Source organism: Nicotiana sylvestris, chromosome 2, assembly GCF_000393655.2.
Source record: "Nicotiana sylvestris chromosome 2, ASM39365v2, whole genome shotgun sequence".
Classification (NCBI taxonomy): domain Eukaryota; kingdom Viridiplantae; phylum Streptophyta; class Magnoliopsida; order Solanales; family Solanaceae; genus Nicotiana; species Nicotiana sylvestris.
In genome coordinates, this window is record NC_091058.1 from 163,062,963 (window position 1) to 163,072,609 (window position 9,647).

Here is a 9,647-nt window from a genome sequence, read left to right on the forward strand (position 1 = left end):
AAGGTCTATAGGCTCGAAAGGGATAGCAACGGAAACTTTTATTTTTATGTGATAATCACATCCATGATCAAGCAAGAAATGCCTACGTAATCTCCTAGATTAGCACAACTTACAATTTCACTTCAATTAACACACGGGGCAAGTTCTAGACTACACAGGATAGCACAGAAAATCACAAATTCTCACACACACGTTGCACATGACTCAATCAAAACGGTTCTGTTCAACTCTCAAGTCAAGCAAGAACACATAATTGAGAAATTTAAGCAATATTGCACTATGTGGCATACGTGTTAAACAACTGAAAAAGGGCGTCACAAAATAGGCGATTTACTTTACTTAGGCTTCACAATTCAAACCAAATACACGGAAAAATAGAATGCATGTCATAGACTAATGTGCCAGCATCAACCATGTCAATGAGTATGTTAGAGCGACTCATTTTCTTCCTAAACTACTCCTAAAAAAAATAAAGATCCCAATTCGAGCTACACCCTTTGAAAAGAACTCGCGCCCAAAAACAAACCAAGGGATACTACCTAACTATCCTAAAAAATGAAAAATCTTTTTGGTGTTTTTAATCGAACTTTTTCCCTCAAGAAAATTGTCCAAAAGATCCATCGTCGAGAAAAATCTGAACTTTTTCTATTTATTTTTTTCAATTTTCGTATTTATTTATTTTTTTATTTTATTTTTTAACCTAGACTATGTCTACTATGAGTTCTAAAAGAAAAACTAAATAAAAAATAGTTTTATACAATTACACTTCAGAAAGTAGTTTCCCCACCCCACACTTATATTATGCATAGTCCTCTATGCATGATCATAGAGAAAAATATTAAAACAAGGGTGAGAAATACTCCTTGAGGCCCTCTCAGGCCTAGCTCGGATATGATCCTCAATATTAAGGGTCGGGACGACCCCACACTTAGACTCAAACATGCTCCTCAGCTTCAACTTTGGGTACTCAGACTTCCCCTACTCTGCAAAATTAAAACAACACAAAACTTGTTACTAAAAAATAATCAATAAATAAAAGATATACAGGTTGGGTTGCCTCCCAACAAGCGCCTTATTTATAGTCGCAGCACGACTCTGCTACTCTGCTCAGGTTGGGTGCTTTCTCTTATCTTTCTCCCATGAAGTCTAGCCTTTCTGCACGCTCTTGGAAGGTCTCCTTTTTCATCTCTGGCTCTTTTCTCAATCATCTTTACATGCTCAGTTTGAAACACTACCTTCTCTAACTCAGTTGTCCTATCTAGATCACTATAATTCACATGTTGACTCTACTCTATTCACTTCAATTCGACCACAGTAGTTATGCACAAGTCCTCATAATGCTTAGGGAGCTAAAGTACCTTGTACACATTAAAAGTGACCTCCTCATCGTCAACTCTCATTTTTAACTTCCCTACCCTCACATCAATAATTGCTCCACTGGTAGCTAAGAATGGTCTCCCCAAAATAATGGGCACTTCCTCATCTGCCTTGTAATCAAGAACAATAAAATCAGCAAGAAGAATAAACTTTCCCGCTCGAACTAATACATCCTCAATAATTCCTTCTGGCATTACTATTGACCTATCTGCTAACTGTAAAGTGATTCTAGTAGGTCTAAGTACCCCAATCCGAGTTTCTTGAACAAAGAGGATGTCATCATATTTATACTAGCCCTAAAACACACAGGGCTCTACCAACTTCTTGTTTCCAAGAGAAAAATGGATTATGAAACTCCCAGGATCCTTCAACTTATGAGGAAGTTTACTCTAAACTCTAGCACTGCACTCTTTAGTAAGTGCAACTGTTTTGACCTCTGCATGTCTTCGTTTGTTTGCCACAATCTCTGAGATACCTTGCATACTTAGGCACTTCCTGCAAAATTTCCACCAAAGGCAAATTCACACTCACTTGGCTCAAAATATCTAGGAATTTCTTGTACTTAGCATCATCTTCTTGCTTCTGTAGTCTTTGTGGAAATGGAGGTGGTGGCCTAGTCTCAATTACTGGCTCGGGTCCTTTATCATCTTTCTCATTCCCCTCAACTGGCTTGGGAACTAATTCTCCTTCAGGATGAGCTGTATTCTTCTTTTTCTTTAGAGCTTCTTCTAATGCTCTTCCATTTCTCAAGGTAACCGCATTGACTTGAGCTTTAGGATTGGGCTCCGTATCACTAGGAAGATCCCCTATTGGTCTGGTATTTTGGGCTCTGGCAAGTTGGCCCACGTGGTGCTCCAAATTTCTCAGTGTTGCGGCTTGAGCCTGCTGATTAGCCATTATTTTCTGATTGAAAGTTTGTTTATCTACTATTAATTTTTGATTAAGGGCTTGTTGGTCGGCCATCAATTTCTTCATCATCTCCTCAAGGCTAGCTTGTTGTTCAGCCTAAGGTGGTCTGGATTGTTGTTGAGGTGCTTGAGGCCGGTATTGATTCTGATTGCCTTGATTTCCACCCCAAGAGAAGTTTGGGTGATTCCTCCAGTTGGAATTGTAGGTGTCCCCATACTGATTTTTTTGGCCTCGATTTGCATTACCCACAAAATATACAGACTCTGGATTTGCTGGGCATAGATTGCTCATGTGACCCTCTCCACATACTTCACAAAATATTTGAACTTGTTGTACTGGCTGGGCTTGTTGCTTGTTAATGATCATGGCCATCTGATTTACTTGGTTGGTCAGTGTAGAGACATGTGCTGACAATGCTGAGATAACATCTAATTCAAGAACCCCTGGTGATTTTAGTACCATGTTCCTGCCCATCTCTCCTTGCAAATCCGGATTACTTTTGGAGAATTTTTTCAATAATGCATAAATTTCATCGAAGCTTTTCTCCAATACTTTACCTGCAACTGCAGCATCGACTAAAATTTTTGTTTGGGGATGGAGCCCTTTTATGAAAGTGTGAGCTAACACTTCATTCGTCTGATTGTGATGAGGACAATCTCTGAGTAGCCCCTTGAACCATTCCCAAGCTGAGTATAAAGATTCCCCTGCTTTCTGTTTGAAGGCAACTATCTCACTTCTGATCTTTGCAGTTTTGCCTGAAGGGAAGAACCTTGCCAGAAATTTTCTTGCAAAATCGTTCCATGATGTAATGGAATTAGCTGGTTCTGCCTTTAGCCATCGCTTAGCTTTGCCCAACAGAGAGAATGGAAAAAGTGTGAGCCTCACAAAATCTGGAGTGGCCCCGTTAGTGATATAAGTATCACTTATCTCCAAGAAGTTCAGAATATATTGTTGTGGATCCTCGTGTGGAAGACCCATAAATTGCCCGTTTGCATGAAGTAGCTGGATCATGCTTTGTTTCAGCTCAAAGTGCCGAGTGATCCTGGGCTTCACTATACTGGAGGTGACATTAGCAATGTTGGGCATCGCCACCTCCTGAACAGCCATAGGTTTCTCCTCTGCCATGTCCACAGGAAATTGAACAAGTGCCTGAATATTATTCGTGTCCCTTGCTTCCTTCAACCTCCTGTGAAATTTTATCTTAGGTTCAGGATCAAAGCCTTGAAGTCGGTCCTGGATTCTAACCCTATGCATTCAATCAAAGTTCCTAAGATTAGAGCAACAATCAAGTAACGTTAGACTCGACGAAATAAACAATTAAAGCAAAAACTAGCAAGTAGCTAATATTCAAGTCCTCGACAACGACGCCAAAAACTTGTTGCTCCCAAACGCACACACAAGTATACGTGGTCGACAAGTAATATAATGATAAGTTGAGTGTCGAACCCACATAGACTTGTATAACTACTCACTAAATCACTAATATTATTATTCAATCCAGCAAAAATCAAAGTCCACTAATATGATTATATTATACTACGATTATAAATAATAACTAAATTATCAAGTAACGAGTTGATTGTTGTGTATTCAGTAGAGGCAAGTATTCCAGGGTTGTGATCGATTCACAATTCATATTGTGTTCTAATTAACTATCACTTTCTTATAATTCACTCATGGTTGCTAATTAATCGATTAATGCTCTCATAGCCTTCTCCCGAAGTACTACTCACCTATTCTCAATAAATTAATGCCTATATTCCTATGAAATCAATCTATTAAGAACGCATTAAGATCACGATATTTAATTAAGCACGGTGACTAGGTATATTCCTATCCTAACCACAAATCCGCTCCCCCTAAGGGTTAAGATCATGCTCTCTTCAATTCATGCTTAAGATCTTAACCATTAGGGTGAGCGAATTTGTGGTTAGGATAGGAATATACTAGTCACCGTGCTTAATTAAATATCATGATCTTAATGCATTCTCAATAGATTGATTTCATAGGAATATAGGCATTAATCTATTGAGAATAGGTGAGTAGTACTTCGGGAGAAGGCTATGAGAGCATTTATCGATTAATTAGCAACCATGAGTGAATTATATGAAAGGGAGAGTTAATTAGAACACAATATGAATGGTGAATTGATCACAACTCTGGAATACTTGTCTCTATTGAACACACAACAATCAACTCGTTACTTGATAATTTAGTTATTATTTAGAATCGTAGTATAATATAATCATATTAGCGGACTTTGATTTTAGCTGGATTGAATAACAATTTTAGTGATTTAGTGAGTAGTTTATACAAGTCTCTGTGGGTTCGACAGTCAACTTATAATTATATTACTTATCGACCACGTATACTTGCGTGTGCGTTTGGGAGCAACAAGTTTTTGGTTGATGTTCGACCAAAAATACATATACTTACCCATTGTTATCTCATATTCTAGTACTTTTAATCATCATTTGAGTATTAATTATATTTTTTTGTACTTAATATTATATTTCAACTGTGTAGTAATAAAGCAGTGTGAAGATGGAGAGATTTGGAGCAAAATTAAATAAAATGCGGAAGAAAAAGAAAGAAAATTAAAATAATAACAAAAAGGGGGGACACCCTTTGTCTTTTTGTCCCCCCAAGTAGAAGACAAGGACGAATTCATTACAATTGCAAAAGGATTTTGAATTGAAAACAGCAAAATGTTTCTGTTTTCAGTGTCAGGACCAGCGCCTAGCGCTGGCCTGGACGCTGTGTTGCGGGACTTTTTTTATTTCGCCCGGGACAAGGCTATTTCGCCCAAGGTCTCTTCAACTCATATAAAAGGAGGTCTATCTCTTCTACTTGATAAGTTTCGGTTCTTGCTTTTATACGTGTTGGGTAGGTCTAGGGCCTACGTCATCTCCTAGTTTTAGCACTACTTACAATTTCGCTTCAATTAACACACGAGACAAGTTTTAAACTACATAGGATAGCACAGAAAATTACAAATAATCACACACATGTTGCACATGACTCAATCAAGACGGTTCTATTCAACTCTCAAGTCAAGCAAGCACACATAATTGAAAAATTTAAGCAATATTGCACGATGTGGCATACGAGTCAAACAATTGAAAAAGGGCGTCATAAAATAGGTTATTTACTTTACTTAGGATTCACAATTCAAACCAAATACACTGGAAAATAGAATGCATATCATAGCCTAATGTCCCAACATCAACCATGTCAATGAGTATCTTAGAGCGACTCAGTTTATTCCTAAACTACACCCAACATGCTCCTGGAATACTTGTCTCTACTGAATACACAACAATAAACTAGTTTTATACAATTATACTTCAGAAAGTAGTTTCTCCACCCCACACTTATTTTATGCATAGTCCTCGATGCATGATCATAGAGAAAAATATTAAAATAGGGGTGAGAAATACTCCCTGAGGCCTTCTCGGGCCTAACTCGGACATGATCCTCAATATTAAGGGTTGGGACGACCCCACACTTAAGCTCAAACATGCTCCTAAGCTTCAACTTCGTGTACTCAGACTTCCCATACTCTGCAAAAACAAAAATAACATGAAACTTGACATTATATAAAGAATAAAAAATAAAAAAAAATAAAAAAATTAAAATACAGGCCGGGTTGCCTCCTAACAAGCGCTTGATTTAACGTCGCGGCACGACACCATCACTTTCACCATATTTCCTTCCACTTTGAAGATATGAATTGCGCCCCCAATTTGCATCAATTTTTCTGTCACGTTCTTGGGGTGGATGTATAAAAATTAATGAACCAAGCAATAGGTATCGCATCTTTCACTTCTTGGCCTTTAAGTGGGGGATGTCGATTTGTCTCCTTGACAAAACAAATTTCAGAATATAAGCACTTTGTTCATCATCCATTAACTCCTTCATATGCTTGACTGGATCAATTCCCATCTCACTAACCAAACATAATGTTGAAAAATGTTTAGAATGAGGTCTAATACTCTCCAACTCCAAAATTGCATTATTTTTGACATCCTCAATTTTGAGCACTTAGTCAACCATGGCATCATTAATAATATTTTTTGTCGAATAGTTGAAGTTCCTCTTTCCGCTCCTCAAGCTGGCCAGTATCCACAATGATTGGTTGTAGGACATCAGACGCCTCAACCTTTTTATTCAATTGATCATGCAGGTCATGCATATCTAAGCCAAACTGGTCTATTTCTTGCCTGAGCTCAGTTCTTTCGTCTATCAGCTGTTCTGTCATATTTAAAAGACCATCACGGAGAAACTCATGAGATTTTATCAGTTGAGCTTGTTCCTCAAGCCAAGATTTGCTCATTATATCTGCTTCTTCAAAATAATCTTCTTGTGGGAACTAGCTCTCTTCATCGAATTGAGGCTCTTCTTGGAAATTGGCCATTAATTCTTCCATTCTAGCCTACAGTCTTTTGATCATTAAGGCATCAAGACTTTGTTGCTCGACTATTTGCCGCATCATATCAATAATACGAGACATGCTTTCCATATCCTCCACTTCATTTTTCCTATCAAACTCATAAACATTATTAGAAATATTATAATAAGAACTCTGATATGGATAATAAGAATTAGGATAATCATCCCAATGGCTACCCTGACAACCACACACATTACAAAAATTCCACACATCAGATTGAGATGCACAATTTTGCCCTAAGTGTGGTCCTCCACAATATGGACAAGGATCACCATAATAAAATAACCAATATTCAACCAATTATCATTCAAAGATGCCATATCAACAAAGATAGTAAATATTAAATTAAGAAAAATACTTGAGTAGACAAAAAATAAAAATCTAATCTAGTAGACTAGTTAATTTTTAAGTCCCCGGCAACGACGCCAAAAAGTTGTTGCTCCCAAACACACACGCAAGTATACGTGGTCAAAAAGTAATATAGGATTATAAGTTCAGATATTGTACCCACAAGGACTTGTGATTAACTATAAATTAAATCAAACAATTAATCTATTCAAGAGAATCCTAACGTATGAATATTTAACTAAAACTAATCTAACGTAACAAACTAAGAGATTAAAGAAAACAAGTTGGAAAATTATAGAGACGAATTCAATGTGAGTGAATATTCTAGAGCTATGGGTTAGCTAACAATCCCGTTGAGTTTTTCACTTAAAACGTCTAATTAATTTATCTGGGTTATTGGTTGACAGGGTTAATATTGCTTGTAGCCTTCTCTTGAAGTACAACTCGCCTATTCAAGCTAACTAACGCCTATATTCCTATGGAATTAGGATTAACAAGAACGCATTAATAATTCCCGTATAGTAACCAAGCAAGGCGATTAGGTATATCCCTATCCTAATCGCAAATCCGCTTCCCCTCAGAGTTAAGATCTTGCTCCACTCAATCTTATATGCAATCTAGAATTCCCTCTCCCGAGTTCAATCCTAGATTCGTAGATAGTATTCAATTGGTGCTCAAGCAATCAAATAATTAAACGCAAGATTGAATAAATAACCCAATATGATAAATAATAAGAACAATTTAAACTCCAAACTACAACGTTCATGTAGCACCCCAAAACTCTAGAGCTAATAAACTATGAAATTAAGGGAAGAGAAGAGAAGAAAAACTAGTTAGAAGCCTCCTCCAAGCGTGGGTTGTGTTCCTTCACGTCAATTCTCCTTCAATGTATGTTCTATATCTCCAAAGTGGTGTCTTCCTCTCCAAAAATAGGTTTAGTCTTGCTTTTATACGTGTTGGGTAGGTCTAGGGCCGAAATAACCTTGTCCCGGGCGAAATTGGATAAAATCACGTCACCGGCACCCTGGTGGGGGCCTCCCTGGGTAGCGCCAGGCCCCCACCAGGGCGCTGCCTCAAACTTCCATTCTGTCTCCAGTGCTACAGGTGGCGCCAGGCGCTGCCTGTGGCGCCCAAATGCTCAATTCGTCCGATTTTGTTTGTTTTCTCAAATCTTGCATGTTTTGCCCCCAATTGCTCCTGAATCATTCCTACACATAAAAATACTTCAAATTAATATAAATCATAGCATTTAACATCTCAAATTCACGAAACAAAAGTAAAATTTGAGGCAATATACATATAAATATATATGCTTTAAGCTAAACACCAGCACCCCACACTTAGACTCTTGCTCGTCCTCGAGCAATGGGACTATCTAATAAACCTCCAACTAAGTACAAGTATCAATTATAGAGGAGTACCTTAAATTTTAACCACACTCTATACCCTTGACTATTATCAATACCGGCACACAAGCATGAGCACTCAAAAATTCACATTCTTCCCGTTTAAGCATGCCCAAGTATAACCATTCAATTCAATCAATTTCAACAACCTATTTGTGACCACCCAACCTCAAAAACCGACTTGCAACCACTAAGCACCCTCAATTAATGAACTTACCCAACACGAAAGTTTACAACATTACTAACCATTCATGAGATCATATGCCCTTACCAACAAACAAAAAAGTGAACATAGTAGTTCACACATTCAAATATACTTTTTAATATAGATTAAGGACATCGCACAATTGAACAAAATTCGCTCACTCTCACAAAGAGTTCATATGCATCCCGTGGTCATACCATAAGCTTGCCCGTAGTATATATCTCTACTAATTTAGGCTAGCCAAATCTAGGATCAATTAGGACTTTAAGGTTGAAATATTGGCTAAGGGACGGGTATGATACATTTAGAAATAATGGCTAACCCTCCTAAGCACTTTAATGCACTACATTCATGATTCAAACACATATTCTTCTCAACCAATTCATTTGCCATATACATCATAGCCCTCTTTTCATTTAAGCACTTCTATATTTCCACTAGCACAAATCAATAAGAATCGGAGGTGTGTATTTTTTCCATTATTTGTACTATCATATTTTTTTCTTTTCTTGCAATTTTTCTTTTCCTTTCTCTCTCTCTCTCTCTTCTTTTCTTCACACACTCCATACATTAAAGTTCATCGGCTCGTGATTTTTAAATTCAACTTTAGTGCACCAACGGGCCCTTCCATGGTTCCACTCAAAAGCTACTCCCCAATCTCTAACCTTATTTCTTTTAGCGACTAAGTTCCTTAGGAGGTAAAGGTTCTATCTCAAATTAAGAACAAAATAGGAGTATGGCTTGTAATGTGGGTGCCAAAAGAAAGGTCTATAGGCTCAAAGGGGCTAGCAACGGAAAATATTATTTTTATGTGACAAGCACATCCATGACCAAGAAAGAAACACCTACATCATCTCCTAGATTAGCACACTTACAATTCCGCTTCAATCAACACACGGGGCAAGTTCTAGACTACACATGATAGCACAGACAATCACAAATTCTCACA

General features: G+C 37.6%; 1 non-coding gene across 1 annotated transcript; it reads left to right on the top strand.

Annotated features, from left to right (window-relative positions):
* The first annotated feature begins 2,925 nt into the window (after positions 1 to 2,925).
* Positions 2,926 to 3,030, top strand: LOC138886699 (small nucleolar RNA R71). The gene has a single exon (XR_011405742.1). It is a non-coding gene; the product is annotated as a small nucleolar RNA R71 (small nucleolar RNA).
* The last annotated feature ends 6,617 nt before the right edge of the window (positions 3,031 to 9,647 follow it).